This window comes from Myotis yumanensis, unplaced genomic scaffold (genome assembly GCF_028538775.1).
Source record: "Myotis yumanensis isolate MYYU_CA2020_CCGP unplaced genomic scaffold, mMyoYum1.0.hap1 SCAF_21, whole genome shotgun sequence".
NCBI classification, from domain to species: Eukaryota; Metazoa; Chordata; class Mammalia; order Chiroptera; family Vespertilionidae; genus Myotis; species Myotis yumanensis.
Genome location: NW_027223772.1, coordinates 18,439,542 through 18,462,782, shown reverse-complemented (window position 1 = coordinate 18,462,782; position 23,241 = coordinate 18,439,542). Strand labels below are relative to the sequence as shown.

Sequence of the window (23,241 nt, the reverse complement as noted above, 5' to 3'; positions counted from 1 at the left end):
CTCGGGTGTGCTTTGAGACGCTTTCAACCGTTTTCATAGCGTTCGTTCTCAACCTTCATCACAGGGAGAATTTGTAGGACCTTTAACAATGTATAAACATGAGGAAAAAACGTGATGTCTGGCAGGTGGTGGGGGCCATGGTGGATGGAAGCTCTATATCTTTTCCTTTGGGTTTCCACTTGATTCTCCAACAATGCAGCTCAGCTGAGAGTGCTACATAGGGATTGGGTAAGTCGCTGCCATACATGTCAGCCTGGTGCTCCTCCTGAGTATTGAATTTGAGCCGTCCCGTGACAGAGGGGACCAGAGATCAGCATTGAAGAGCTTCGGGGTACTGTTCTGAGACTATCTCTTTCAGTTCCTGAACAATGTGTTCTACTGTTGTGATGCTTAGAGGCTCTTTATAGCACCTCTCGGAAGTCAGCTGAGACTCCAGGTTCCCTTGCTGAGCTCTGCGGAGCTTCCCAGGGAGCTTCATCAGAATAGCAAGTGTGGTTGCCAAATTGGTGGCTTCCTCAAACCAAAATTCACAATAAACTTCAATATCTTCCATCCCTTCATGTAGTGAATGCAGCGCCTGCAGTCGAGCTACTGGCTGCAGAGAAGACATCAGAGGTCTGACCCTGGAGATTTTTCCCAGAGGCTCCTGTGAAAGGTAGAACGTTTTTAAGAACAACAATGCTAACCACGAAATCAAAATCTGTTGCTGCACTGCAGAGTGCGAATGCTCGGCCTGATATACAGTTTTCCCATCTACGATGTGTGTCCTCATGTATACCCCCTACACAGAAAACAAGCGCTTGCAGGAGCTCCACTACAATTTCAAAAGCATCGTGCCTGCCCGCCCGCTGAGAATGGCAAATTTCCTTCAGTTCTTTCCCGCTTTCTTCATTGTTCTGGAAGAGGACAGAAACGACACTGTCAAGCTTTAAAAGCGGTTGTGGTGACGGATGGAAAAAAGATCAAACTTCCTCCATTGTTCCAAACGCAACAGACACTCCCGTGACAGGCACCGATCTGGCCGACCACGGACTTCAGGCACAGGGAAGAGCAGAGTGTGTAGACAGCTTAGGGAGGGATGTTTCTCCAAAAGTCTAGAAGCAACAACTTTCGTTTTGGAAGGAAAGCCACTGGACACAATGTAAGCCTGGCCACGACAATATTCCATGCGTAATCCCCACTTCTCTGGTCTCGTCGTGGGAAATGTCATAGCCAAAATTTCAGCAGCGGCTTCAGAAGGCAGGAAACCCACAGATTCCTCTCTCAGGTCACGAGCTTCGTCAGCAAACCTCACCAATGCGGGTAGGTGCTCTTCCCCTGCTGTGTCCACTACGTGCGGGCGTGCGTGCGTCCGTCCCTCTTTCGGGGGCCATGGAAAAGAAGGGACAGTCTCTCACTCCCCTGAGCGTTCCTTCCCCGAATGCGGCTCTCACGGATCTCTAGCATCTGCTTCTGCTTGTACTTTTGAACAGGACGGTCCGTTGACTGCTGTGGTCTCAAAGGGCTTTCGCAGAGAGAACCTCTTCACCAGAATTTATCGGGCACTCCGACAGTGCCTGCCTGCCTGCCTGCCTGCCTGCCTGAAAGTTATCGGGAGTGAAGAGGCCTTCTGGGATTTCATCAGCTTCATGTCCATCTAGAGCAGTGGTTCTCAACCTTCCTAATGTCGCGACCCCTTAATACAGTTCCTCATGTTGTGGTGAACCCCAATTTCATTGTTACAGATTGAACATAATGAAAGCATAGTGATTAATCACAAAAAAACAATATGCAATTATACATGTGTTTTCCGATGGACTTAGGCGACCCCTGTGAGAGGATCGTTCGACCCCCAGAGGGGTCTCGACCCACAGGTTGAGAACCGCTGATCTAGAGGTATCTTTTGTTTTCCCATAAGAATCAAAACTGCAAATAAAGATTTTAAAGTATTCTTTTGTTTACTTTCTCTTCAAGGGTTAAAGGTAAAGTGTCTTCATCTTGTTCTTCACCCCCTTCTGTATTGGAGTTCTGAGCAAGGCTGTTGTTGATCGCTCTATGTTTGTTTTTGTTCCTGTTCAGAAGTTTCGTCAATTTTTTTTCCTGTTTCCATGTCCTGATTTCATCTTCGCTCAATTCTTTTATTCGTTTTCTATGTCTACTATGTGGATTGTTCAAATGACTGGTAAGATCACCTATTGTTGGTATTACATTATCTAGAAGAACTGTCCTATAAGGACTAGTTCTACAGATCATAGAGGTCTCAGAGTGTTTGGCACATCATCAATAATGTTTATTGAGTTGTTCAGGTGTTTTATCTTCTAAGTTTGCTCTCCTACAATTTCCCACCCACTTCTGGCATCTGGCCGGATCCCTCGGGAACCTGAAGAAGGCCAAATCTGACTCCATGCTCTTCCCCATGCAGTCCGCCGGTGCCGCCCCCACCCCCCGCCCCCAGGAGTTTGGCATCTTCACTGGTGCCCCACCCCCTCCACCTGGGGCCGGTCCAGCACTCCCCTCCCCCCCATGCCCATCACTGTCTTAATAACACAAAATGCAAGTACAAAACATTATACAAGTATGCTTTTCACTACATGGAAGTGCAATAATACATTTGTGTGGCTTTTTAAAATATATCTTCATTGATTTCAGAGAGGAAGGGAGAGGGAGAGAGAGCCATAGAAGCATCTACCATGAGAGAGAATCACCCATCGGCTGCCTCCTGCACACCCCCTACTGGGGATCAAGCCCGTGACCCGGGCCTGCGCCCTTGACTAAAATGGAACCCCGGACCCTTCGGGTCCCCAGGCCGATGCTGTACCCACTGACCAAAACAGGCCTGGGTGGCACTTTGTTTTATACATGACAATCCAAGGAGGAGATGTAAGTGGGTTACAGACAATCCACTGGTGATAGATGAGGGAGGGAGGGAGGGAGGGAGGGAGGGAGGGTGGGAGGGAGGGAGGTGGGAGAAAGCAAAGGGGGTGGGGGTGGGGGTGGGGATGGGGAGTGGGGGAACCTCTGGGATTGGATAAAAAGTAAAATGATAGACACATATTTCTTTTTTGTAAAATATATTTTTATTGATTTCAGAGAGGATGGGAGAGAGATAGAAACCTCATCGATGAGAAAGAATCTTGGATTGGCCGCCTCCTGCACGACCCCTAGTGGGGCTCGAGCCCATGACCCGGGCGGGCATGCGCCAGGGACCCAAAATCGAACCCGGGACCCGAAGGTCCACCGCAGGCTGACTTTGGCTCCACCCACTGAGCCAAACTGGCCAGGGCCTCACCTACTTCTTTTCCTGAGGTGAGTGCAGGATAGATAGCTAAGGGGCAACAATACACATGATAACAATAGCAATGAAGGAATTTATGGTCTCTGTCCTGCAGAGCCCCCAGGCGCATTTGCTTGTGTGGGTGGGGTGGGGTGGGGGGAGGGGAAGGGGGTGGAGGCGGGGCGGGCCGGGGCAGGGACGGCAGGATGTTACAAGTTCCCCTGACATTTCAGAGTTACGTTGTGTTAGATGCAAAAGGACCATAGGTTCAGTTAAGGTAAACACTGACCTTGTCAGGGAAGACTCCGGCCTCAGACGCGACCAGTCACCACAACTGCTCTTAGTAACAGTCTCCCTTCAGACTAGACTTGTGGTCGCTTTAGGCCTTTCAGTTTGCAAGACCGCCACGCAGCCCTTCCCTGAGCTCGTGGGGTTAGCATGTGGCCCCTTTCGTCATCCACAGTTGTGTGGGAATAAAGGAGTCATCCTTTCTGTCAAAGTAGGGAGTTTTAGCCGTAACTGATTTGTCTCAGAGGATAGAGAGTCGTCCTGCTGACGGAAGGGTCCTGGGTTCGAGTCCAGAGAAGGGCAACTGCCTGTGGTGTGGGCTCCATCCCCAGTGGGGCGGGCGGCGGGGGGGGGTAGGGGGGGCGGCGTGCAAGGAGGCAGCCGCCATTTTGGCTCCAGTGACTTGGCAGCCGCCATTTTTAAAAATATATATTTTATTGATTTTTTTACAGAGTGGAAGGAAGAGGGATAGAGAATTAGAAACATCAAAGAGAGAGAAACCTCAATCAGCTGCCTCCTGCACACCCCCTACTGGGGATGTGCCCACAACCAAGGTATATGCCCTTGACCGGAATTGAACTCGGGACCCTTCAGTCCCCAGGCCAAAGCTCTATCCACTGAGCCAAACCAGTTAGGGCGGCAGCTGCCATTTTGAAATGGCAAAGGTCAATCCCTTCCTTTTATCCTCTCACCGCCGCTCCAAATCCCCCATTTTAACGTCCATGTTTTAATAGCACGAAATACAAGTACAAAATATTGTACAAGTATACTTATTACTCCATGGAGGTGGAATAATACCTTTGTGTTGTTGTTGTCATTGTGTGTGTCTGTGTATGTGTGTGTTTTTTAATATATCTTTGCCCCGACCTGCAGGGCACGCTTCGTGGGTACACCGCACCAAATCCTGCAAAGGAATGAGAGGATAGGAGACGCGAAGAAATGGAGGCAAGACAAAGTTCTGATCAAGCCTCAGTTTTATTCTTTACAGGGAGTGGTATTTATACTGTTTCTAGAGGAGGGGGCGGGCAAAGGAAGTCGTTAAGGATGAAACAGGCTTTGGAATGTCACAGCTTATCAGCAGAGATGTAGCTTGCTTTGTGCTTAGGGTGAGGGTATGTTATTTAACTCCAGGCTAAATCGCAAGGTTAACTTTTAACTCCAGGCCAAACCGGGAGTTGGCTTGGAGGAGCCAGAAACCTCTTGTTGTAAGCTGGAGATGTATATGTGATTTATAATGGCTCCCAACATATCTTCATAGATTTCAGAGAGGAAGGGAGAGGGAGGGAGGTAGAGAGAGAGAGAGAGAGAGAGAATCACCCATGATGAGAGAGAGAGAATCACCAGGTCGGCTGCCCCCTGCACACCTCCTACTGGGGATTGAGCCCCCAACCCGGGCCTGCTCCCTGGACTGTAATCGAACCCAGGACCCCTTCGTTCCCCAGGCTGATGCTCTACCCACTGACCAAAACCGGCAGGGGTGTGACTTTGTTTTATACGTGACAATCCAAGGAGGAGATTAAAGCCGGTTACAGAAAATCCACTGGTGATAGATCAGGGAGGGAAGGAGGGAGGGAGGGAGGCAAAGGTGGGGTGGAGTGCGGTGGGGAGTGGCGGGGGAGGGGGGGGAGGAAACCTCTGGGATTGGATAAAAAGTGAAATGATAGCCCTGGCTTGTAGGCTCAGTGGATCGAGCGTCAGCCTGGGGACTGAAGCTTCCCTGGTTTGATTCCGGTCAAGGGCATGTGCATGGATGAAGGGCTCGATCCCCAGTGGGGGACATGCAGGAGACAGCCAATCCACGATTCTCTCTCATCATTGGTGTTTCTATCTCTCTTTCTCTCTCCCTTCCTCTCTGAAATCAATAAAAATATTTTTTAAAAAAAGTAAAATGATAGACACATACTTCTTTTTTTTTTAAAGATGTATTTTTTGTTGATTTCAGAGAGGAGGGGAGAGGGAGGCAGAGAGATAGAAAAATCATCCATAAGAGAGAATTATGGATTGGCCAGCTCCTGCATGCCCCCTAGTGGGGCTCGAGCACGTGACCTGGGCAGGCATGAGCCCTTGACCAGAATTGAGCTCACCCTGCTTGCCTTGCCTTTTCAATGACAGCAGCCACCCTAAACCCACCCCCTTACTGTCATGGATGCTTTTCATGATCCCTGAGAGGAAGAAAATATCCCCTGTTGCTGAACCCTGGCTTTTCACACTGCAGATGACCCTCTTGGACAGATACAGGAACTCTCTCCCTCCCAGTCCCAGAGAGGGTGTTTTGACCCACCCTTGATCTCTTTCTTGGTTTGTTTTCTTTCAATGGTGGTAAACACAGACCTCCTTTGAACCTTTGATAAGCCTACAGTTTACATTCCCACTCCTTTAGCTTGATTTTTAATACAACTCACGGGGTCAGGATCACGACTTTAGAATCAGGATTTGTTCGCCCCATGAGAGGACTCTGTGTGTGTGTGTGTGTGTGTGTGTGTGTGTGTGTGTGTGTGGTGGTGGTGGTAGGATTGGGGGTGGTGGTGGTGGTGGTGGTGCTGGTGCTGGTTCTGGTGGTGGTGAAAAGTACCACATACTGTACTAAACTTGAAAAGCTGAGGGGAGACCATGCATGGTGGCCTTACAAGGCTAACGTCAGTTTGGAGTGGGTGATCCTGTCCTAGGCTGGCATCTTCCCCGACAGAGGTCCATCTTTACTTGGACTGATCCTGTCTGTCGCTTTCTTTCTTGCATCCACAATCACACATCTTTGAAATGTCAAGGGGATTTTCCATCTTTTCTGGAGCCCTGGAATCACAGGCACGGCTCTGTGAATATCACAAACCTCATCACGATGACTGAGTTCATGATTGACTATATGAGCTATCCTACACCCACCCACCTCGGTAAAAGAAGTCTGTGTCCATCATTTTACTTTGCATCCAATCCCAGAGGTTTGCCCACTTTGCTTTCTCCCATGTTCCTCAAATGTCACCAGTGGATTTCATGTAACCCACTCCTCTTTGGATTGGAGTGTATAAAATAAGCGGGGGGGGGGGGGGGGCGACATTGCCATTCTTGGGAACATCCTCTCCAACCGTTCGCTGAGATAGCACTTCCAGGGGTGCGTGCGACATTTTTGGACAGTTTGGCTCAAAGACACTCACAGAAATTCTGCACAGGTTGGAGGATTTCTTACGTTGTTGACAAATGCCACACACGCACACATTTGCGTGCACTTGGTTCACAGTTGCCGCCTGTGGGGCTCTTTCAGGTTTGTCCATTTTCCTTCCTCTTTCTCACAGGGAGCAAGGAGGCAGCGAGTGAATTCACCAGTGAATGTGTGATATGAGACTGACGATTTCCCGTGGAAAGCGGGTGAGCGGGCGGGTGTGCGGGGGGGGGGGGGGGGGAGGGAGGGAGGGGAGGGGGAAGGGAGGGAGGACACATCCATCCATCCATCCATCCATCCATGGATGGAAATTAAAAGTTTAACAAACAGTGATGGTGAGTAGTCACGTCCTAGGCCGCTACCTTCCCTGACAAAGGTCAGTTTTTCTTTTTTTAAAAAATTTATTATTATTATTTTTTAAAATGTATATTTTATTGATTTTTTACAGAGAGGAAGGGAGAGGGATAGAGAGTTAGAAACATCGATGAGAGAGAAACATCCATCAGCTGCCTCCTGCATACCCCTCACTGGGGATGTGTCTGCAACCAAGGTACATGCCCTTGACTGGAATCAAACCCGGGACCCTTGAGTCCACAGGCTGACGCTCTATCCACTGAGCAAAACTGGTCAGAGCTTTTTTTTTGTGCTTTTATTGATTTCAAAGAGGAAGAGAGAGAGAGAGAGAGAGATCAATGATGACAGAGAATCATGGGTAAACTGCCTCCTGCATACCCCCTACTGGGGGATGGGGGGCTCTGGGGATCCAGCCCGCAACCCGGGCATGTGCCCTTGGCCCGAATCGAACCTGGGACCCTTTAGCATGCAGGCCGACACTCTATCTCTGCTGAGCCAAACCAGCTAGGGTGTAATTTTCCTTTTTAAATCCCCTCATTGTTATTGAGTAAATTGCTGGCCATTAACTTTCCTACGCCAACCTAAGTAAGAGAAGTATGAAGAAGTATGGGTCTATCATTTTACTTTAATTTTTATCCAATCCCAGAGGTTTCCCTCCCCTCCCCACCCCGCTTTGCTTTCTTTCGCCTCCCTCATCTATCACCAACGGAGTTCATGTAACCCACCTACATCTCCTCTTTTGCTTGTCATGTATACAACAAGGTTAAAACACACACACACACACACACACACACACACACACACACACACATCTTCCATTCTATGGAGCGTTATCTCAATATGTTGAGAATCTGTTTCCAGGCGGTGGACCGAAGGGTCCGGGTTGTGGGCTCCATCTCCAGAAGGGGGCGTGCAAGAGACAGCCAAGCCATGATATTCTCTCATCGTGGATGTTTCTAGCTCTCTCTCCCCCTCTCCCTTCCTCTCTGAAATCAATAAAAATATATATATATTTTTTAAAAGGGAGTTTAGGCAGCCGCTATTTTAGCTCCAGTGACTTGGCAACCACCCTTTTGAAACAGCTAAGGTCAACCCTTCCCTTTTATTCTCCTCCCCATCTCCCCCCCAACTTTTAAGTTCACTGTTTTAATAACAGGAAATACAAAACATCGTCCAAGCACACTTTTTACTACATAAAGGTGGAATAATACATTTGTGGTTGTGTGTTTTTTTAAAAAAATATATCTTTATTGATTTCAGAGAGGAAGGGAGAGGAAGAGAGCGCTAGAACATCCAAGATGAGAGAGAGAGAGAGAGAGAGAGAGAATCACCGGTCAGCTTCCTCCTGCACACCCCACACTGGGGATCGAGCCCGCAACCCAGGCATGTGCCCTTGACTGGAATCGAACCCGGGACGCTTCACGGCCCACAGGCTGATGCTCTATCCACTGAGCCAAACTGGCTAGGGCCGTTTTTTTTTGTTGTTGTTGTTGTTGTTTAAAGAGAGAGTGAAAGGGAGGGGGGGGGAGAGAGAGAGAGAGAGAGAGAATTGTTTTTCCATTTGTTTATTCATTCTTCCCTACCTTTTAAAAAAATATACAACAGTAGCAATGAGGGAATTTGTGGTCTCTACCCCAGGACCCTGGGCTGTGCCCTGAGGGCACTGGGAAAAGGAAAGTGACTAGTTACCGGGACATTCACTACTCCAAAGACATGTGATCCTAGACTCTAGGACCTAGAGGCATAGAAAGACAATAGGCTCAGATGCCAGTAAGTTCAAAGGTGATCTCTCTCAGGGGAGATACCTGACCTAGGGCGTGACTGCCCACTCACTATACACTGCTTTCTACTTTAAAAAGTTTTTTTTTGTTTTTTTTGTTTTTAAATTCAGAACATCCTGGGTGGTCACTTGAGGTGTCTGAGTTTGCAAGGCCAGGCCTTTCATTGTATCCTATTGCATTTCATTTCATTTTATTCACCAATGTGTCCCCCAATAAATTCAATTCCAAAAAAAAAAAAATAACTGAAAGGAAACAGAGGAAATGATTCCTCCGTTGTTGCCCCGTGAATACTCACTGCCTTTAGGTCTTCAGAGTCGTTTGTGACACACACACCCCCTCCCCGCCTCCCCACCCCCCCTTGAGGTTTTAAAGGTCCTGGGCCCGCAAAAAGTGTTCTGGGTACCTCCTCTCTGTCCTCTGTCAGGCCCCACCCCCCAAAAAAACTTTTCAGTCCCCCTTCAGCTGCCAGGCCCTGTGTGCATGCGCTCGTGCGCATGCACGGGGCCTTCCTGGGCAAACCCCAGGTGGTGGAGCTCCGCCCCGCCGCCCGCCAGGGGCCCGGGCGACACGGTCCCACTGGAGAGGTGGGCGTGGGGAGGAGATCGGCCACCCTTGCCCCCTGCCCCTCGCCTCCCCCCAAACACACACACAGTGGGCGGCGGGGCTCCCACCAGGCCGGGCCAGGGCCCATGGCCCCGGAGCCGCCCCACTGACATTCTCGCTGGGTTTGCGTGCCACCTGGCGGCCGTTTTTATATGGTCTTTCCCTGCTGCGGGGTGGCCGCCTGGCTAGGCCCTGGAATTCAGTTCATTCTGGAAACCTCTTGCTACTTGGGTGTCACTGTGTGTGAGTGTGAGTGTGTGTGTGTGTGTGTGTGTGTGTGTGTGTGTGTTTCGGGGGTGGGGGGTGAGGGGAGAGGGAGGGACCCCGAGAGAAACTCCCCTGTCTTCCTGTTTCTTAAAGGAAGGGCACTAGTCAGAGCCACTACAGATCCTTTGCGTTTTCTGGTCAATGGACTGGCCTGGCCCGCATACCCCCATGTCCTGTCCTGCCACACTTTCTTGCAGAAATACCTCCACCGAAGAGTTCTTCACCTTTGTTTTAAAAAAAGAGAAAGAAAGAAATAAAGTAAGAAAGAAAATGACATCAACAAAGGAGCAAACGGACCCCAGGCCCTCCCCATCCCCTGCAAGCCCCCAGCCAACAAACAGAACTCCAGCTGCTCTCCTCCTACCACATGCCCTTACCAGAGTCGCTCACTGTCTTAGAAATACGTTGGGGGCCGCTCAGCGACTGACTCCTGTCCCTCGACCCCCCCGCCCCCGCCTCTGGCAAAATACCGTGCCTGGAACCAACCCGATATTCTCCTTTTCTTCCTGAAGTGACTATGCCGCCACTGCAGCTGCTCAGGCTAGCCAGAGACAATATTCCAATTTGGCCAGATAGCAAAAAAGACTCCAACTGGACATAAAGATTGAGGGGGTGGGAGTGGGGGGAGAGACGACGACGAGCACACACGGGGACTCGTTTTTTGCACTTTAGGCAGGAAGCCAACTGAGAGGCAGAGGAATCTGTAGGAACGGGCCTCCCTCATCTATCCTTTTGCCTCCCCACCTACTAAGTAGCTTGCCCACAATCGCCCCTCTATTTTCAACCCAGTATGAAAAAGCGTGGATGCGGCTCTTCCACGGTCTCCTTAGGAGCGCTCCCCTTGTCACATCAGACACTTGAGGGAAAGAAAACGTTGCCCTCATGTCTCCCTGCCCCGCCCCACCTCCCCGTGTGTCAGGTGAATTTTTCAGGGCCGCCTCCTCCACAAACCCTAAGAAGGTGGAGGTAAGATTTTGGCCTTGGTGACATTTTCCTCTCTGGCATCTTAGAATGCTACCAGTGACTTCCAAGTGTTTTCAAACACTTTTGCACCGTTTCCTACCATTTGTCAGTGTACTGACTGCACTTTAGCAGTGATTCCCAAGTTTTGCCACACGCTGTTCTGCACAGTTTGTGATGTTGATCAGTGATTTCAAAGTGCTTTTGAACACTTTCATATAGTTTCCAGCCTTTTATTTTTATTTTTTAAAAAATATTTTTTATTGCATTTTTACAGAGAGGCAGGGAGAGAGATAGAGAGTTAGAAACATCTATGAGAGAGAAACATCAATCAACTGCCTCCTGCACATCTCCCACTGGGGATGTGCCCGAAACCCAGGTACATGCCCTTGACTGGAATCGAACCTGGGACCCTTGAGTCTGCAGGACGCTCTATCCACTGAGCCAAACCGGTTTCGGCAAGTTTCCAGCCTTTTAGAAGTGAATCCCAAGTGGTGTCAAATACTGTTCTACAGTGTATTGCTCTTTAGCAGTGATTCCCAAGTGTTGCCAAACACTGCTCTACACTGATTCCTGAGGTATTTTTTTAAAATGTATTTCTTTGTTGATTTTAGAGAGGAGGGGAGAGGTAGAGAGACTGAAACATCCATGATGAGAGAGGAACATGGATCGGCTGCCTCTTGCACGCCCCCTTGTGGGGATTGAGCCTGCAACCCGAGCATGTGCCCTTGGCCAGAATGGAACCCGAGACCCTTCAGTCCGCAGGCTGATGCTCTATCCGCTGAGCCAAACTGGCTAGGGCTTGATGTGTTCTTTAAAATATATATTTTTTATTGATTTCAGAGAGGAAGGGAGAGGGAGAGATTGAAACATCCACGATAAGAGAGGATCATGGATTGGCTGCCTCCTACACACCCCGTACTGGGGATCGAGCCCGAATCCTGGGCATGTGCCCTTGACAGGAATCAAAACTGGGACCTTTTGGCTCTATCCACTGAGCCAAACCAGCTAGGGCTAATTTTTTTGTTTGTTTGTTTGTTTTTGAGAGAGTGGGGAAAAAAAGAGAGAGTGGAAGGGAGGAGAGGAGGGGGGAGGAAGAGGGAAGGAGAAAGAGAAGTTGTTTGTTCATTCGTCGGTAGCTTTTAAATATATATAAGTAAAAATGCAAATGTTTGTTTGTTCAAAATCTTAAATCTCGGAAAGTTCTTCACCGATTGCTTTGAAATTTTGGCACAACGTTGCATTCCAATACTCGCGTGTTTCTATATACCTATATACCTACTATTATATAGATGTCACACCTGTGACAGGTAAAAACATGCTTATTTTGAAAAGCAGAGCCATCTGTTGGACGTAAAAGCAACACACGCTATACTAAATATTTTACGATTCCATTTCAATGTTTCTGTTTACAATTATAAATTTCAGATAAAATTAACCACTAATATGCATGTCCAGCTGCAAAACGATCCATCAGCTGAGATATTCTCACATCAATTGCTGGGAATTGGGAACGGAAAGGTGCCGGTTGATCTTACCTCAGGACGAATTGCATTGCCTCGTCATTTCTGCAATTTAGTGACGTCAAAAGAGGAATTGGTTGAAAAAGTATTTCCCAATATTCAAACCGATTGTAAGAATCACGATTGTCTGAGTGAACGAGCTATTCTTGCGGCCAAGAACAAAGACATCTATGGACTTAACAATATCATTCAGTCTAACATTCAAAGCGAGGCAGTCACATACAAGTCCATCGACACTGTTGTGGAAGCAGATGAAGCGGTTAATTATCCAACAGAATTTTTGAATTCACTCGATCTGCCAGGGATGCAACCGCACACACTGCAATTGAAAATCGGTGTGCCAATTACCATGTTGCGAAATGTCAACCAGCCCAAGCTTTGACAGGCACTCGGCTTGCAGTAAAAAAATTAGTGAGCAGTGTCATAGAAGCAACAATCTTGACAGGACCTTTTAAGGTGAAGATGTCCTCATTCCTCGCATTCCTATGATTCCAACAGATATGCCATTTCAATTTAAGAGATTGCAATTCCCGATTCGATTGGCGTTTGCAATCACCATCAACAAAGCTCAGGGCCAATCTTTAGAATTGTGCGGTTTAGATCTGGATGCGGATTGTTTCTCACATGGACAATGAGATGTTGCGTGTTCTAGAGTTGGCAAACCAGACAATCTCTATATCTGCACAGACAATGGAACAACACAAAATGTTGCATACCCACAGGCATTGTGAAATTAAGCGTATTAGAAACGTGTGCTTCCTCTTTTCTTTCTTTTCCATTTAACCAGACTGAGCCACACCAATGCGTGCCTGGGTACAGCATATATATGTATATATATATACTTCCCGTAGCCTGTTTGGTTCAGTGTATTGAGCAGTGGCCAGCCTGTGGACCAAAGGGTCCCAGGTCCGATTCCAGCCAAGGTCATGGACCTTGGTGGCAGGTTCTTTGGGCCCTTGCCCTGGTCGCAGGCAACCAATTGAAGTTTTTCTCTCACATCGATGTTTCCCTCTGTCTTGCCCTGTCTCCTCCACTCTCCCTAAAAATCAATGGAAAAATATCCTCGGGTGAGGATTAACAGGAACAAATATGTGTGTGCGTGTGTGTGTGTGTGTGTGTGTGTGTGTGTTATTGATTTTAGGAAAGGCGGGGGAAAGGGAAGGAGAGAGAGAGAGAGAAAGAGAGAGAGAGAGAGAGAGAGAGAGAGAGAGAAATACCTATCGGTTGCCTCCAATACATACTCCAGCTGGGAAATGAATCTGAAATCTGGGCATGTGCCCCAACCTGCAAAGGAATCGGTGACCTTTCAATGCACGAGATGATGCTCAACCAACTGAGCCACACCAGCCAGGGCTCTGTTGCTTCCTGTCTGTGCCCTGATTGGGGATTGAACCCACAAACAGTGGCATAAGGGAAGAAGCTCTCACCAATGAGCCACCGGTCCAGGGCCAAATTGATTGATTTTGTACATTTCATGGACAAGGCCTCATCCAGATTTACCTCACTTCAAACACATACTACAGTGTGCTCCCGCTCTGCCCCAACACTTTTTTGTCATTCATAAGGTGAGTCACGCTAAAATCCACAACCACATTACATTGCACCAATGTTCCCCACACCCACCTGCTTGTTGTCTTTGGGCTTTCTTGTGAATATATATATATATATATACATAGGCAGTGGCAGATGTGGTCCATGTTAGCGTTTATTGCCTCTATGGCTTCCTGGCTTTGTCGCTTTGTTTGTATGCCTTAGAAATGCCCAGTCCCTATGTTGAAAATAATAGATTTGGGGTGGTGGGTGGTAGTGGAAGGGGAGAACACAAAAGAAACCCAAAGAGAAAAAAACCGGGGGGGTTGTGTGGGGGAGGAAAATGGTGAAAGAAAGAGGCTTTATACTTTCGGCGCTGTATTCAGGTGATGTTTTGTTGAGTTGTACACTTGAAAAACTTGTATGTATGTGTGTGTGTGTGTGTGTGTGTGTATGTGTGTGTGTGTGTGGTGTGTGTGGTGTGTGTGTGTTTTCTTGGAGTTTCATACCATTAACCTGAGAAACACTCAAACCTGTAAATAATTTCTGTGATGAGTTTATTTGAACCAGACTTTCGGCTACTGCCGGGAAGCAGAATCTCAATGAATTAAAAATCTATTCCTTTCAAGGCAGGGAGGAGGCCTTTCCAAGGCCTAGATAACAAAATCCGGGGGCCAGACCAGGGGTAATGTATAAACTTAAGTCATCACATAGGAGTTTAAAATCACCCGGCCTCTGCATAGATACACAGCACAGCAAAGCCCAAAGTCCACAAGCATGTCTTTGACCTATTTTTATAAATCACCATCCAAGGATGAGACTTGTAAGTGGTTTCAAACACTGTTCTACACTCTTTCCTGATATTGAACAGTGGGTTTCCATGAAATCCAGTGATGATAGATGAGGGAGGTGGGAGAAAGCAAAGGGGAGAAGGCTGGGGGTTGGTGAGCTGTAAAATGATAGTGAGTGGTCAAAAATTAACATGATAACAGTAACAATGAGGAAATTTGTGGTCTCTTCCCTGGGACTCTGGTTTGTGCCCCAAGGGCACTGGAAAAAAGGGAAGTGACTATTTACCTCTTGTCATTCACTAGTACAAAGATATGTGACCCGCCCTAAACGGTTTTGCTTATCTGGTGCCCGCCCAGGAACAGGTCTGGTGCTGTGTGGGAAGTGAAGGACCTGCGTGCCTCCCCAGGGGCTCGATCCGAGGCTGATTCAGGCCCCACCATGGCCAACAAAATCCACATGTCACTGGATGACTTTAGGCTGGACCGGAGCCAGCGGGGCTGCCATGGCAGGGCCTGCGGCTGCGTCTGGGGCGGGGGCAAGGACCTGGGGCGGACCAAGGCCCGGCTGTCTCCCAGGGAGGCTGGGGTTGTGGAGCACAGGCCGCTGCACCAGAGCGCGGGGACTGCTGGCCGTTCCAGAACCTGGCTGCCCTCGGCTGAGGCAGGATCCGGCCGGCGCCCTACAGCAGGCCGGGACAGCTTCCCGACGAGTGGCAACACGACCACTTCCGCAGGGCCTTCTGCAGGGGTGCGGGCCTGATGACCGGGGGGGAGCTGTTGTTGTCCAACCTGCACTTCGGAGTGTCCGACGCGGACATCCAGCAGCTTTTTGCGGAGTTCGGGCTTCTGAAGAAGGCCGATGTCCATTACGACCGCTCTGGCCGAGGCCTGGGAACAGCCCACGTGCACTTTGAGCGGAAGGCAGACGCTCTGGAAGCCAGGAAACAGTACAACGGCATCCATTTGGATGGCCGTCCCCTCCACATCCAGATCCTCACCTCGCAGATAGATAGGAAGCCCAGGCAGGTACAGAGTGTCAACAGAGGCTGGGTGACTACAAACCGAGGATCTGGAGGCTTTGAAGGCGGCACCCAGGGCCGTGCCCGCGGAGGCAACCGGAGTACAGGCAGGCGCACTGGCCGCCATTCAAAGCCACAGATCTCGGCGGAGGAGCTGGACGCCCAGCTGGACCCTTACAACTCCATGCGGGGCCTCAAGCAGTTGGACCCCAAGCAGGACTCTTACAGCGCGATGAGGGGCACCCAGCAGTTGGACGCCCAAAAGGGCGCTTACAACTCGATGAGGGACACCAACAGTAGGAATGCCCATTTGGGCGCTTACAATGCGATGAGGGACACTAATAAGTTGGACCCCCAGAAGGACGCTGACAGCTACATGAGGGACACCTAGGAGTTGGACTCCCAGCTGGACGCTGACAGCGTGATGAGGGACACCTCTGAGTTGGACACCCTACTGGACACTTACAACGCTATGAGGGACACCAAGGATTTAGACGGCCAAATGGATGGCGCGGAGATGGACGCCCTGCTGGACGATGACGATGCGATGATGGACACCAGCGAAAGCACCAGCAAGTCAGTGTGTGGGAGGATGGCCAGGGACCTGTGGCCAATGATGGAGTTGTTTCTTCTGTTTTGAAATAAGATTTAAAACTCATGTAAAGATTTTTCGTTAACTTTTATTTTATTAAATATTTCTGAAAAAGACCTGTTTTGTACCGAGTCATTTTGGGGATACATTTTACTGGTTGCTGTTTTCACCTTGGCCATAATCAACAGAAAGGGGCGTAGGAAAAACAAACAAACAAACAAACAAAAAAACTCGTTCCGAGTAGGAGGGCCCTCCCGTGGTGAGCCTTGAAGCCTAGGGCACAGGCCGGGGTGGAGCAGCTGCAGGTGCAGATCTTGGTGGTAGTAGCAAAAATTCAAAGGAGAACGTTGAAGGCCGAAGTGGAGAAGGGTTCCATGTGAACAGCAGTTGAACATGGGTCAGTCGGTCCTGAGAGATGGGCGAGCGCCGTTCCGAAGGGACGGGCGATGGGCTCCGTTGCCCTCAGCCGATCGAAAGGGAGTCGGGTTCAGATCCCTGAATCTGGAGTGGCGGAGACGGGCGCCGCGAGGCGTCCAGTGCGGTAACGCAACCGATCCCGGAGAAGCCGGCGGGAGCCCCGGGGAGAGTTCTCTTTTCTTTGTGAAGGGCAGGGCGCCCTGGAATGGGTTCGCCCCGAGAGAGGGGCCCGTGCCTTGGAAAGCGTGGAGGTTCCGGCGGCGTCCGGTGAGCTCTCGCTGGCCCTTGAAAATCCGGGGGAGAGGGTGTAAATCTCGCGCCGGGCCGTACCCATATCCGCAGCAGGTCTCCAAGGTGAACAGCCTCTGGCATGTTGGAACAATATAGGTAAGGGAAGTCAGCAAGCAGGATCCGGAACTTCGGGATAAGGATTGGCCCGAAGGGCTGAGTTGGTCGTGCTGGGACCTGAATCGGGGCTGGGCGCGCGCCTTGGCTGGACGAGGCGGCGCCGCCCCACCCCACGCCAGGGCCCGCCCGCGGGGCCCTTCCCCTCTGGGGCCCTGGCCTCCAGCTTTCTCCCCCCACCCCCCATGTCGCTCTCCCTCGGCTGGGGAGGGGGTCAGGGCGGCGTGTGTGTGGGGGGGGGGGAGGGGGGGGGGCGGCACAGCTTACCCTTGCTCCCTTTTATAGCCCCGGAACGTGGTGGGTGGAGCCAGAGACCCACCAATCAGCCCGCCCCAGAACTGAAGGGTCATCACCCGTTGGGGGTCAAGTTTAGGGTGGGGGCGCTCATGCCCCAGGCTAGATCCCCCACAGAACACGCCCTTCAGGTGGCATTCACCAAAAGCATCTCAAGGAAAGGTTCTCTTGAATGTGGCTGCGATGCTTGGTGTGCTTGACCGTCGCCTCTAGTGCGGGCTCCTCGGAGCCGGGACCTGTGAAGAGTGTGTGTGTGTGTATGCGTATGTGTGTGGGGAGGTATTTTATTTTATGTTATTTTATTATTTCTTTGCTCATTTCTCTTCATTCATTGCAATTAACTCTATTTCTCGGCAATGAATGGTTACAAACATCGGTCCCATTTGTGTTTTTTTTTATCAGTAGAATTTCTGGATTTTAAGGACTATTTCAGTGCTTATCTTTGCCTGTCACATATCTGCCTGTCCTTTCCATCCATGGCAAATGGATGCCCTCAAGCCTAATGAATTTATTAATAAAAGTTAAAAATGATCTTAACCACGTGCTTCATTTGAAAATTGACATAGAACACTATAGAAGCCCTGTTCACTGTCTCTGCTATCCAGGTTGTCAACTGTCCTTGAACACATCTAGTAGTGATGGTGTGTTGTGTGAGGTAGGGCTTTACCTTCGGCGTGGTCTGGTGTGTGTGTGTGTGTGTGTGTGTGTGTGTGTGTTTATCTTGGTTTTTCAACCTCCAATGTATGTAGAGGCTGTTCATTTGTCCTAGGTCAAGAGTGCCGGTAACCACACACCTGGGCTCCAGAGGGCCCAGGACAATCCACAAGGAAAAAATCTCCTAGGCGCCCGTCACTCAGCAGATATCTTGTTAGCAGACCTTGTGCTCTCTACTGCCCCCATGTGTGTGTGTCTACAGGACACACTGGAGAAATAAAAGAAAGGAATTCAAACATAGCACTACAGAGAGCCCTCAACATACAGGACAAGAGAGCAGGAAAATAAAAGGGGAACAGAGGATTCCAAAAAACTCAGAAAGCCATAACATTGCAAGCACACTTAACTGGCCATAATCTATTCAAGATAAATAGATGGGAAGATCCATTTGAAAGACAAACGGAGCCTTTCTGGTGTGGTTCAGTAGGTGAGAGGTCATGTCATGCAATGGAAAGCTGAGGGCTCCATTCTGGGTCAAGAGATTCCTGGGCACATACGTGGTTTCACATACCAGGTTCTATCCTGACTCTGGGCAGGGTGCATGTGGGAGGCAACCAATCCATGTTTCTCTCACATCACTGTTTCCCTCTCTCTCTCTCTCACTCACATTCTCCTGTTCGTGGCTGTGATGCCTGGTATTCATTCCTCAAAAGGAGGGGGCAGCAGGGAGTGGTGGCTATGGGAGGGGAGAGACCCGAGACTCAAACACAACGAACGAAGAAGGCCTTGGAGGTCATGGGAGGCAGAGACTGAAGTTGAGGTGAATAAAATGTGTATGGTTTTGTATATTAGCTCTGAGACCAGGATGCCAGGGGCCACCAGCAGCTGGTAGAGGCAGGCGAAGTACTCCCCAGAGCCCCCCTATGAAAAGGGGTCCCGGTGGCACCTTGATTTGTGACTCCTGGCACCTGGACTCTCAGAGAATTCCTCTCTGTTCTTGTAAACCACCTCTTTGGTGGCAGAGGGACATGGCGACTCTAGGAGATGAATAGGATGCCATCCTTCAGATATGCCCTATGACGTCTGTTTTTCAAAACAATTGAAGCCAAGGAGGTCAGTAGTACTGTAGGTGTGATCAGAATTTCAGCTGAGCATCAAATATGATCCACAGGCCTGAGCCACGCGGCAAAAAGCCACAATGAATCTCCTAGAGGCGGGTCACTCAGCAGAAATCTCGGTGCCCGACATTGTGCTCCGTGTTTGTGTGTGTGTGTGTGTGTGTGTGTGTGTGTGTGTATCCGCGGTCACTCAGGCGAACTGGTAGATTTCCATTGTGGGATGGCATCTGTGAGCATCTCTCTTCTGCCCCCGCCCCGTCCCCCCTCCTGACCCCCCCCCCCCCCACACACACACACACATACCTGCCTTCTTGCAGACAGCGACCAGGGCTGGAACTTCCCCCAGCCCTGGGGTCTATAAACACCTGGGAGGTCCAGACACCTGGCTCTGTCTTTCCCAGAGAAAGCTGAGGAAGGAGGTGGGGGTGGGAGTGAGGAGGAGGCTTGCATTGGCGCTCCAGGACCAGTAGAGGGCACCACTGGCCCGCTGAATAGATTCCCAGGCTTGGAGTGAGCTTGGGAGATGGGGCAGGTGCACAAGAAGGCCACAGGGCTCCATCTCCAGGCCTTGTGGAGAGGCATCGCCATTTTCTGGGTTGAAGAGGGGATAATACCTATTTAGACAGGCTCCGGTGGGCCCAGGACAATCCACATGGAAAAAAGCCACAGTAAATCTCTTGGCGCGCGTCACTCAGCAGATATCTTGTTAGCGGACCTTGTGCTTCCGTGTGTGGGGGGGGAAGGGGGTGGGGGAGGGGGACTAGGTGTGTGGGTGTGGGTGTGCGTTTGGGAGTGTGTGTGTGTGTGTGTGCGCGCGCACGCGAGGGCGTGCGTCTGTGCGTGTACATCCGCAGTCACGCAGGGACACTTCTGGCTTTGAATGGTCCGTCGGCATCCATGAGCACCCTTCATCCCCTGCCTTCTCTAAGACAGAGCTACCTGCATGTCCTTCCCGCCTAGGGTCTAACCAGAACTGGGGAAGTCCAGTCACCTGGCTCTGCCTTCCCCAGAGGAGGCTGCAGGAGGGGGCTCTTGCATTGACGCTTCTCGACCAGCAGAGGGCGGGACGGGCTCTTTGGCCCAGGCCATGGCCCCAGTCAACCCAATCTCTGTAATCCACAAAGACTATGTCCAGTTCGGGCCATCTTGTCGACCCTCCCAACCCCTCACCTCCCCACCCCGCTCACTCTCTGGATGGATGGATGGTCAGGCCCCGGCCCAGAGACCAAGTCCGGGCCTGGCCATCTGGGCTTGCCAAAACCTCAGAAAGTTGAAAGGCCCGATCAACGTGTTTTCTGTGGAGGTTTTTTTATTTTTATTTTTTTAAGGAGTGTTTTTTTTTTTTTTTTTTCAATCTGGAATGACGTGGAAGGTGTCATTCCAGGCCCCCAAATCCAAGAATGTGGGGGGAGGAAGCTGACCTGAATCCAGTTCCTCAAGCTGATTTGCCTCCTCTGTTGGTCTGTGGGGACCTCGTCACACTACAAAACTGTTCATATTTACTAGGATCAATGTCAGAGTCATCCTTCAGCACTCCAGCCATGTGTTCGTTATGAGTCTTAAGTCGTCGCTTTTTGTGAAGCCGGCACGCCTTTTCCTTCTCTGGATAGGGGCCACTTTCTTTGGTCTGGATTCCTGCATGGAAGAAATACCCTGATGCTTCAGATATTCTTCTGAATATCTCGCTGCCATCTCTAATTTTCTCCTCACCCATTGAATCCACAGTGACACTCCTCCACAGTTTCTGAAACTCTTTGTCCACAGAAAATTGACAGCTTTTATCATTGAAGAAAAGAATTTTCTTCTTTTCCGGATGATTTACAAAGAATACCAGGTCCCGTAAAGCCTTCACAGCTTTCTGGGAATTGGGCAGTTCTTCCTCTATGTCTTCTAGAAGAATTCCTCCTAAGCCGCGCTTTTCATGCTTATCTAAGAGACTAAGCAGAGCCTTCTTATCTTCTACACAATGAAATACTACGCTGCAGTAAAAAAAAAAAAAAAAAAAAAAAAAAAAGAGAGAGAGAAGGGATTCTTGCCATTTGCAAAAGCATGGGTGGAACTGGAGAGCATTATGCAAAGTGAAATTAGCCAGTCAGAGAAAAATGAATACCACGTGATCTCACTCATTTGTGGAATATAGAAAACAACATAGACTGATGAACAGGGACAGGTTCATAGACATCTGTACCACCACTCTGTGCTGGGGCTTCTGCAGCATGGCCACCACCAGGCAGTTCAGGGCTATCCCGGTATCTTTATATTTCTATCTATCTATCAATCTATCACAAATCATGTTCATGTTCAATTTGTAACAAGGAAATTGGGGGTCACCACAACATGAGGAGCTGTATTAAAGGGTTGCAGCATTAGGAAGGTTGAGGCAACTGGTCTAAAGTTTATTTCTATCTCAATTTCTGGCCCCTGCCCAGCCTGGCCCTGGTTTGAGCTTGGGCAGGAGGCAAACAACTGAGGTGTTTCTCTCACATGGATTATGTCTGTTTTCCCCTCTCTGCCCCACTCTCTCTAAACATCAAAGGGAAAATATCCTCGGGTGCGGATTAAAAAACAAACAAACAAAGGTGGGTCACCAGGTCAGAAGGTCCAATCTTCAAAGTGCATGCAAGCTGTTCCTCCCACGGAGTCCGGGCCGAATGCTTGAGAGCATCTCCAGGAAGGCCTGCGAGGACGGTGCTTCCACATTCTGGAAGGTGTTCTGGACTCTGCCTAACAGGATGAAGTATTTCATCTCCAGCCAGATGAACCTGAAGTGGTTCTCATCGAACAGGATGAAGACTCCAGGGCAGCACCTGGGGTAGGCAGAGCCATGTAAGGTAACAATGTGCACACCATAGTAACACATCCTGCAGGTTGTGGGGGGGGGGGGGGCACAGATCTGGTCTCTTGAGCCCATGCCCACAGGCAGAACAAATGGAACAGGCTGCTCTTCCGAAGGTGCAGCCCAGGACTCCCCCATGCTGGGCTGCGAAGGGCTCAGCCAGCCATGGCCTTTGCTTTGCTCGGTTCTGTTTTCTTGCTGCTGCTGCTCGCAGATCACCTGCTCCTCAATCTCCTGGACCAGGCGGGAGAGCTCGTTGAAGTTGCGAAAGGTCTTGCCATCTGGCAGATTGATGCGGCGCATGAGGTGGATCGCTAACGTCCAGATTAAGTCTCCCGTGATCTTCGTGACCCTGGCATACTTCCCCTGGAAGCTGAGCATGGCAATCTTTAGGCCGAAGCCATCGGATTTGCCTAGGAAGAGGCCTGGCCTGAGGAGGTCGTCCGGGTGGCTGGGGGCGGCGGGGGGGGGGGGGGGCGTAGAGATGGCGGTAGGTCAGGCGGTCATACAGCTGTCTGTCTTCCTGAGAAATCTCCAGACCCCGTCCTCCCCTAAGTCGCGTTGGTGAATCCTGTCGGGGGTCTCTCTGGATCCACCGGTTGCTGAACCTGTCCTTCTGAATCTGCATGTGTCGGCTATGGGAAAAGCTGTAGAAGTCGTCCATGTGCTCCACCGTGGCTGATTTCCTCTGCGTCAGGTGAATTCTAAACGAAGGCTGGAATTGCATTGGGCCAGCCACATGGGTGTTAAGGCGAGGCCCGTACATCCAACCAGTAATGCATAAGCCATCATCCACCACTACATTCAGCAGTCTTCTATAGCCATAATCTAGCTGCCACAAACCCAAACGGTTTCTGTATGGGAACATCTTGGCGTAGACTTCTCTATAAGACATACCACCGATCATCTCCGGTTTCTGCAAGTTTTCCGGAATGCCAAGCTCCTCGCGACAGCGCAGTCTCCAGATGCTGTCGGTGTGCAGGATGTGCCGGAATTTGGTGCAGGCCTGGGCCAGGCTGGCCAGGTCGGTGCCCGGGAGAGAGGCGAAGATGTCCACCAGCATCTCCACAGGCAGGTCCTTTAGCGAGCAGTGCGGCGGCAGCATGGGACTCGTGATTCCTCCACTCCCCGCACAGCGCAACGCTGAGGCGTCCGCCTCGAGGTGCTTTTCTGCCGGGGCCGGCTTGCTTTTGGGCGCTGCCTTCTCAGCTGGGCCCTGGCACTCCTGAAGACACTGCTTGCCTTCTGCCGCTGCCATCTCAGCTGGGCGCTGGCGCTTCTGAGGGCACCGCTTGCCTTTGGCCGCTGCTGTCTCAGCTGAGCCCTGGCACTCCTGAGGACACTGACATTGCCGAGAAGAGCCCAAGCCGCAGAGGCAAGTGCACTCCTCCATGCCTCCACG

The 23,241-nt window shown here is 50.2% G+C and overlaps 3 pseudogenes; 1 reads left to right on the top strand and 2 right to left on the bottom strand.

Moving 5' to 3' along the window:
- Positions 1–928: 928 nt before the first annotated feature.
- On the bottom strand, positions 929–2,445 carry LOC138998992 (52 kDa repressor of the inhibitor of the protein kinase pseudogene; annotated as a pseudogene).
- A 12,489-nt stretch (positions 2,446–14,934) lies between these two features.
- On the top strand, positions 14,935–15,914 carry LOC138998991 (THO complex subunit 4 pseudogene; annotated as a pseudogene).
- Positions 15,915–21,611: 5,697 nt separating this feature from the next.
- On the bottom strand, positions 21,612–23,232 carry LOC138998990 (F-box only protein 31 pseudogene; annotated as a pseudogene).
- Between the last annotated feature and the right edge of the window lie 9 nt (positions 23,233–23,241).